Genomic DNA, 9,467 nt, shown 5'->3' on the forward strand with positions numbered 1-9,467 from the left:
GCGAAATAAGTGTTAGACAGCAGAAGATTGGATTGGGATGGGGATGATTTTTAATGAAACTTGGGAGGCGGATAGCCGTTACTCTTTCACGTATCTAAGCATGTGGTGTGTGCATGTGTATGTGTGCGTGTATGAAAAAAAGTGTCCTAAATGAAAACTGTGCAACCCAATGTCACAAAAAAGACTAGTATATATGTATTATAGTTCATTTTTCAACTTTAAAGTGTTAGTGTCTTTCGTTCATGATTTTTTCTGTTTTTTTCTAAATAAAAATCAGTAAATTTATTCTCGTTTTTTTTTTTTTTGTCTATTTAAATTCTATTTACAAACTCACCACACACAATAATGGTCAATAACTGTAATTTGTTGAAAGCTTATCTTTTTCTGAAAAAGATGACACCTTGCACATGAAGATAGCACATTGTTTTAGAATTTTACAGTAAAAAAAATCTAATTATGTGAAAAACACCTATATTTTAGCTTCAGGTTCTAAAGGGTTAAAGATTACGAGAGCACATGAATTAAAAAAAATAATGATGTGCACGGAATAATCATTCATAATAAATATTGCAATATTCCATAAAAAAATAAGAATTATCCATTTTGATATCATGTAGGCCTACTGTAAAAAAAAAGTTGCCAAATTATATTTTTAAGTACAATCAACTTGGATGTTTAAGTCATTTCAACATTTAAAAAAAAAGTTAAAGCAATGAATAAACATACAGTATGTTGTCATAACTTGTTGATCATATCTTTGTTTTGTTTTTTACAGTGTGGTGACTCAGAAAATACTGATAACTTTTCAAGAACTGCACCTAGGAACATTCATGTGAATTTCTTAATATTTTTCTTAAGAAATGTATTGACTTCTTTCTTAAGAAGATTTTCGTGAATTCGTTCTTTATGGAATCGTTCTACCTTGCCTCCCTCACTCTCTCTTCTGACAATCAAGCTGTCACTACAAGGAAGTTTAATTTGTAATCCCGCCCTGTACTGCATGATATGTGAGGGCAGACAGAAGTATGCTTTGCGGCATACAAGAACATTGGTGGTCCTATTTATCTGCCTAGTTGCATCAGGAAGGATGGCATCTTGGCAACAGGAAAATTGGTCTTCATTTGTGTGTTCTCTGCTTCAGGGCTCATAACATGCTGGTCAAATGGTTCCAGCTGCCCTTTGTTTATGAACTATATGCAAAACAGTTCAAAACAAGCTAAATTTATTGCTGCTTCAAAATGTAATACATATCAGATGGAAAGGAAGAAGCAGAGATGAGATATTCAGCCACATAATGCTCTATTATTTAGTCATTTTCATACTAAAATAATTACTAGTGACATGAAACATGAGACTGACAGTATGGAGCCTAAAAATAGGTGGCCAATTTTTCCCTACCAAGTTCCTCATTACAAATAAGGCAATTCTAGTTCCAAACTACATAGTGAATGCCATTAAAAATGAATGAAGGCCAACTGCTGGGATAAAAAGGTTGAGAGACATGAATGTACACTAACACTGCACAGACGTCTAGCTTTGTGCAGAACCTCAATAACAGACTGATGTATCATTTTTGCGATATATTTTGAGAATGAGGCTTTTAGACTCCGTGCAGAATAAATGATAAATGAAAGTAAATGAAAGTCAAATGAAATATTATTTTAAATGATAAAATAAATGAAAGTTTCATCATTGACATCTTCAAAATGTCTTTGTTATCACTTATTCACCTTTGTGTTGTTCCAAACCAGTATGACTTTAACGAAACACAAAACGATATTTTTAGCATGATGCTAAAGCTGCTTTTTCCCCACTCAATGAAAGTAAATGGTGAGTACTACTGTAAAGGACGAATTTTTTTTGGTCAATAAGGACATAACTTTCAATCTGTTCACCACACTCAGCTTCAAATGACGTGCAAAATAGTGGAAGAGTTATTTATGATGCTTTTATGGTCCCTTTTGCTTTTTTTTACTTGCCAGCTCTTTGTCAAGTCACATTTATAGTGATTTTCACAATACGTATTGTTTCAAAGCAGATTTATAGAAAATCAAGATGTTAACGTTCATGATATCTTAATATGATATATCTTCACACAGCCAAGATTTGCTATAGTACATATTGCTTTACATGAGATATACTATAGAGCAAATCTCGACTGTGTGATACTTTTGTGATCCCCATTCTCTTTCACTGTGTGGAAAAGAAAACATCTACTTTTCTGTTCCACTGAAGAAAGAAAGTCATACAAGTTTGGAACTATAAAGATGAATAAATGAGGGCTGAATTTTGGACTAGGCCTATCCCTTTAAGGAGGCTCCAAACGAGGGTTCTGCTTAAGGATTTCACAAACAGGCCTTTTCCATGACAAGCTTAAAGCGGATTTTCTACGTGTTCTAAACCAGCTGCACATGAGCGCATTGCTTTCCTGGTGAAAGAGTGGCATCAATAGTGGCTCTACTGTCTGGATATGCCCAGAGGGAGCACCAAGCACACAGATATCCACACCAGAGGAGAATACCGGCCCATAGAGGGGTCATCGATCCCAACACTGACATAGAGCCGCTACACTCACGCTCTGCCATTCAGAACTTCAGCTATCGATTCATTCGGAGCCAATCTTCACTACAATGTCTCAGATCAGCTGATGCTGCCTTGAAGTGCCTTCACATGCACCTGGTAAGCTGCTACTTCCAAAGTAGGCAGCCGATCACAGAATTTAAGCTGGAAACAAAATACAGAAGTAGACAAAACCAAACAACTAAATAGACCTGATAAGCTTCTATTGGTGTTTCAGCATTCTCAGAGTGACTTGATTCATTTACTGTGAATCGAGCCACACTGAGACTGTATCATGAGCTGTGCACGTGTGAAGTTGACATAATGCCACACTTCACTCTGAAACCATCGGTGTATATATTTGTTTGCTTTGCCAACCACCAAAATAAAAGCTTGATGGTGGTTTAATGGTAATGCCGAAATTAGGATGTATATATTAGTTAGAGAGTGTATTATGAAATACCTTTAATATTTGATGTTGTATCACAATAGTATTATTGCAATATATTTTTATATTTTGTTTAATATTTTTATTTAATAAAAATCATATTTTATAGTCATAATGTCAAAACAGTGGGAATGTGGAAACTCAAGTGGAAAGATTTTATTTCAAACTCCTTTGTTCAACTTATGGTTACTGAAATAGGTTTAAGTTGGATCTTATGAAGAGGACATCAAAAAAATAAAATGTTTTTTAACCAATCCAAATTGTTCAATAAAAAAAAACTCTCACTCACAAACAGTCTTCAGAGTAAAAAGTAATTTCAGCTTTTTAAAATTATTTTATTTTGTGTGCAACACAATCCCCAATCATTCTAGAATAATGAATTATTTCCAAATAGAGCTATTCAAGTCATCTGGTGAAAATTCTGGGTTTTTTTATTTATTCGGCAATATAGCCTAAAAAAAATCACATTTTTCCAATATCATGCAGCCCTACTTGAATCTATACTGAAGCGTTGCCTTCCACCAACTTTGATGTTTAACAACCCAGGTATCACTTCGCTTGCCTTGATCATTCATGTGCTTTTAACTCAAAATCACAATATTTCTGACTCGTTAAGGCCTCACAAGTCTATTAAATAGGACTTTAAAGACTTAAAAATGACTCCTGGCCATCCAGAAACCACATACACATAAGTTAATCTCCAAGCAGTAGAGCCTGGATATGACTTCTGAAGGCTTGCATGTGATTTATTCATGCAAGTGCTTTATTTTTAACTATGCTTCTAGATGGATGAAAAGATTAATTGATGAACCTGAAACGCCACACTTTGACAAAAAGAATAAGAGGACCTAAATAAAATAAAAAAATTAATTACATAACATCCACTGAACAATGAACGGTTTCAAGCACGTTCACGTTTATCCCATTGTTCAGCTGAAAAAGAAAAAGCTTCAATTCAGGCTATACATAAAGCCATCACGGGGAGTCTAGAGGAAGACGAGCAGCCCGCACGCTGACATCCACTCATTGGAGAAAGGAATGTTTTTCATCTCGATATCAAAAAAAAGCTCTTGAGCGCTTCAGTACAAAAGCAGGTTGGGGATGTGTACTGCGCCCATGGAGGGAGAGCAAATGAATAGAGCTGAGAGATGAAAGAAAAGGGCTATAAAGGTCTGGAAACAGAATTGCTCAATCGATCCCATTCCCCTCCCATTCCTCGCCTCCTTCTCCCCACCTCACACTCTCTCTCTGCTGTGAGACTTTGACACTGTGAAAGGACATTGAACTCCTGTAGACTCCGTTTAAACAGGATACCAGCATCTAATCACAAGCCTACAGAGGTAAAAACAGGTGTAAATGGGGTCCAAAATGTTTTGTGATCAAATCTCTCTCATCACATTCAGAAGTAGTCGAAAACGCACGTGACTACATGGCATTTGTAGAGTAAACTCGAATCCATTTTGAGGCGTCCAGGGAAGCAGTGAAGGACCGCCTACTCACCTGTCAATCAACCACTGCGCTAAAACAAGAATTTTAAAGTCCACATGAAATGAAAATTCAAGTTTTTGATCATGTTTGGCATGTTGCATTTTTTAACTCATAATTTTTAATCACAATGTCATAAAAGGATCTTTGGGCGAAATGACAGACTTTTCTCTGGTGACGTATGCAAGACTTCTCCAATAATTTCGTATACATAAACGATGTCCCTCTCTTACAATATGATGACATGTCAGTAACATCATACCTCAATGCTTTATGCTTGTCATATGACATAACATCAAGTTGTCACAACACAAGCACCACTGAGGTTTGATGTTAATAATGTGATACCATAATTGAATATGGGTTCTGTATACATGTGTTGATCAATGATTTAATTTGATGGTGAATGGCTCCTAAAATATTCGTTTCCATTTTAAGCTCTTTGGAAATACATGTCTGTGACAACATTTCTGCAAAATGATTTTTCGTTGCCACCAACACTAAACTCTAAACCCTTTTATCATAACTCATGTTTCACAGGAGTGTTATCGAGCGCTCTGCATCATAAGTGCAATGCTGTACCAGGTGAGCTACCGAGCAAGTTTACTAGTACATCGGAAAAGCCATTCATGTGGATCTGATTATGTGATGCAAACATCTAAATGAATTACTTTACAAATCATGCCCTATGGTAAAAGTGTTTTGAGGTCATAATAACATAACATTGTGCAAGGAACCATGTGAAAATAATTCTTTATTAATCAATAATCATGATTTGCGTGAAAGAATATAAAGTTGTTGGTGTTTACTTCCTCTAGTGTTCATTTCAGCAGGAAACTGTAGTGAATTGCATGCAAAAATGTAGGTAGAGGCCACCTATGTCCAATGAGCATAGGTTGAAAATGTACAAAATAGAAAAACCTAAACTTGTTTAAACCACAGGACTCCTTTTAGCTTTAAACTTTTGGACCCCATTGACTTTCATTGTATGAAAAGCTGAAACATTATTTAAATAATGTCTCGTCCTTGAGACGTTAAACCGAGATCCTGACTCTCTGTGGTCATTAAAAATCCCAGGATGTCCTTCGAAAAAAAAAAAGAGTAGGGGTATAACCTGGCAAAATTTGCCCATTGGCCTCTTTCCATCATGGCCTCCTAAATCATCCCCATATACACTGCTTGGCTTCATCACTCTGTCTCCTCTCCACCAATAAGCTGGTTGTGGTGGGCGTTCTGGCACGATATGGCTGCCGTCTCCTCATCCAGGTGGATGCTGCACATTGGTGGTTGTTGAGGAGATTCCCCCTTTTAATCCACCAGCACTTGCTAAGAAAAGCGCTATATAAATGTAACGAATTATAATTATTATTATAAGTATCATTTTTGGGTTCTGTAGAATAAAGATAATAAGAATGGGTGAACTATTCCTTTAAAAAAATGCAAAGCATTCTGCACAAACATCAATTGTGTGGCGAGATTAAAACTCAAAAGTATATATGGAACAAGCTGCCAGGTGCATACAGCAAAAGATGGCCAATTTGTGATTAAATAACCAAGACTCCATGAAGTATTAGATTTAAGGGGCAACACAGTGGACTGTCATCCCTCAGATTTCAATCACAGAAAAGCAGCTATAGGCAAAAAGGTTAGAGCTAAGAGAAAAACTTGGCGTAACATTATGCTGTGCCTTTTATGCTGCAGAACAATGCCACTCGAGTCTTGAGTTCATGCATGCATACCTGTGAGGGAGTGTACTTTAAAAGCTTGCCTGGATAGGTCTAACTTGAAATTAATTTCCCAGCAAAGGGTGAAACCAGGTTGACTTTAGGCTCCACCCCTCCGATGTGTAAACAAATTTCTTGTCCAGTTGGCTCTACTCACCATTTGACTAAATCTTTCCCTGTCAATCACAGTGGAATTATGTAAGCAGTGTCTGCAGGTGGAGGTGTGTCCCTCCATAGTTCACTGGCACTCGAGTGTGACAAGTTAACCTTGCATGCATCTGTCACAAGCTCAGTTGGGTTCATCGGACTCAACTCCACTGACACCGTAGTAGTTTGAACAGCGCAGCAGCTACTAAGGAGAAATAAGAATGGGCACTTCATAAGTGGCAGGTGTGTGTGTAAAAACGAACAAATGAGCAGACGCACTAGTGCAATTGTGATTAGGCCACTCGGTGTCTTAATTACTGCTCATTAGCATTTAAAAGTAAGTGGTAGTGGGGCCATTAAAAAGAGATTTGCTTACCGAGTTATAGCACTGAGCAATTCACCACCGCACAAATCCCTCTGAAAAAAAAGCATTCACTGCATAATCAGAGCAGACAGCTTAGTCCCCAGGTTGCAAAGGGCAGCCCATACCGTTTGAAATGTATTACAACCACACAAAAAAGGGGAAACACTAATCCGCTCGCTCTCCGAAACAATAGGATTTTCATTAAAAGCACTAGGATTTCTTAATCATCCAAGAGCCATGGAAATGTACACTAATAATAAACCAAGCATGTGGCGGCAATACTCTGCAGAACACGGTGAAACTGCGGCACGGTGACCTTGCAAACAATCCGCCTTATTTATTTGAACATGCTGGTCTTTCAACAAGAAATCAAGCGAGAATGTTTCGCTCTGTAAATTTCATTTCTCACTACGGCTGTCTTCTTTCTTTGCCTCTTTATGGCATGCGATTTCTAAAAGTGAATTAAATCTCTTCAAAAAACTGAATCAAAAGGAAGATGTTTTCTTTCTATTTAAACAGCCCTTTGGGAGTAACAATGTTTCCACATGGATTGTTTTGCTTCGCTTTAGCTGCAAATGTCCTATAAGCTGTAAATCTGCACACAACTAAATCCAAAAATGTAAGCTACTGTATATACATTGCATAGAACAGAACAGAATATATTAGAATATGCTGCATTTGTCCTATCAACAATGAACCATTGCATAATTAAGTCCATTCAAAAGCAGAAGCTCTACAGTACACATTGCATCATGGTATAGATAGGTATAAAGCACTTTATGCAACAATATTGCTATTAAATGTGCTATATTTAAATAAATAAAAGTTGAAATATAGTTTAGAATACAGTGCAATAAAGTATAGTAGTATAATATAAGCAGCTGTCCCATGAGCCATAAACCTATGAGCCACAATCAGCTCAAAAGTCAAAACAATGTGTTAAAAAGTATAGTGCGGTACACTTACCTGCAGTATAAAGTGTAACATAACTCATATGACTTGTGCAATACATCATTGCAAAGTAAATCTCATTCAAAATGGTTAAGGCTAATTGCACAATATAGTTTAGTACAGTGTACAGTATGGAACTGTTTGTAAAATGCACAAACTCAAGGCTACATGTCGCATAGTATATTAATAAACAGAACACACAGTACAGTATATTAGTATATGTGACATCATGATACTGGCCCTAACGAAAGACCTACTTAAGGCTGTCTTAACCAACTGTTTACATAATCTGAGCTAAATTGCACCGTTTATTTAGTAAAGCAACAAAACCCGGCAATGCATGTCGGTCACAATGCATCTAGCGCCCCATCAGCCCTGCCAACATGAAATATACACAGCAACAGCTCATTATATAACCAGCCGGGATGAACCGAGTGACATCACGACGGGATACACTCAATGGCTGCGTCTCCAAACCTAGTAAGGCTGCCTACCTAGACAGCAGTATTGGAGTCAATTCAAAACGCGCCAAACAAATCACACTGCGTTTTAGGAATCATACATTATGATGCCCGAAAACGACGCGTAGCCTACTGGGTATTAAAACACAGCCAGTTTATATTTAAAAAAAAAAGAAAAAAAAAGTGACAGTGAAACGGAGACAAATGTTGTCGCATACTATTAAGGGCTATTATCAATTAAAAAGACACTTGCATAAACCGCGTCGCCGAGGAATAAACAGTGCACAAAGGTTGAAATTGCAACTCTTACTAAAACTTCCGCGATTGTGTTTTCACATCAAAAGCCTTCCACAGCAAGTGTTGACTCAGCAGAAGTGCGCACGAATACGGTGAGTGACAGTGTCTTTAAAAAGTACAGCTGACTGATCATTAATCCACCGATAACTTGATGTTTAAGTCTATCAGGAGCGATGGAAGAAGGCGGGGTGGCGCAGTTACTCCAGCCCCGGCGAGAGCGCTCCCTGCTCGGGCTTACAGCTCGCAAGTAACCGCCCCGCTTCCCGTGCGCTACTTCAAAGTAGTTATATAATTTTTAATCGAGATGACAAACAGCACATCTTGTACGTCTCGCCCAGTCGATCGCAGACAGTATGACATAATAATTAGTGCAAATGTCACAGTAAATATTTACAAGGGTTTTTAAATAAACGTCACATTCTGTTCCCCCTGCGTCTTTTAGTTCCCAGCCATTTTTCCCAAGCAAACCCAAAAGACAGTTTTGTGCTGGTAACATAAATGCACGGACTTACTGTACGGTCTAACGGGCAGGGAAGCGCGAGGCTCTCCGTGTTGCCAGGGCTCCGTGCGTTCTCGTGCACTACCGGTGGAATCGTCTCCCCTCCGCTCGTACAATGATGTCTGCTGCAGCCCGAGCTAATAGCTCTATCGCTCCGTGCCCCCACCTCCAGTGAGTGAGTGAGTGTGTGTGTTTGACGGAGGGAGTGAGTGTGTGGAGGCGTGCGTAAGAGTGTGTGTGAATGTGTAATCCAAATATGGAGCAGTTGGCCGGCCCAGTTAAAGAAGGGGTGGGAGGTTGTTCCATTAAAAAGTATTAGAAAAACATAATGACGTTTGTGGCTCCGTAAACAAATCGTGTTTTAGAAAAAAAAAAAAAAAAAAAAAAAAAGTTTAAGGCTATAATAGGACCGGTTATTTAGTTTCTCTAATCTAAATGACAGAGCGGCGTTCAGCTACTATTTAACTTAGTACAACAACAATGGGAAGTTGCACTAAATGTTCAATTCGCTGAGAACAGGGAACGGGAAATT

The 9,467-nt window shown here is 37.9% G+C and overlaps 1 protein-coding gene across 1 annotated transcript in view; it reads right to left on the reverse strand.

Moving 5' to 3' along the window:
- atxn1a (ataxin 1a) overlaps window positions 1-9,187 on the reverse strand; it is a 99,156-nt gene extending 89,969 nt beyond the window's left edge. Inside the window, exon 1 of the mRNA XM_084423279.1 lies at window positions 8,949-9,187. The gene's annotated coding sequence lies outside the window, so the exon portion shown is untranslated. The remainder of the gene's footprint in view (window positions 1-8,948) is intronic.
- Window positions 9,188-9,467: the final 280 nt, after the last annotated feature.

Source organism: Rutilus rutilus (assembly GCF_951802725.1).
Source record: "Rutilus rutilus genome assembly, chromosome: 11".
NCBI lineage: Eukaryota > Metazoa > Chordata > Actinopteri > Cypriniformes > Leuciscidae > Rutilus > Rutilus rutilus.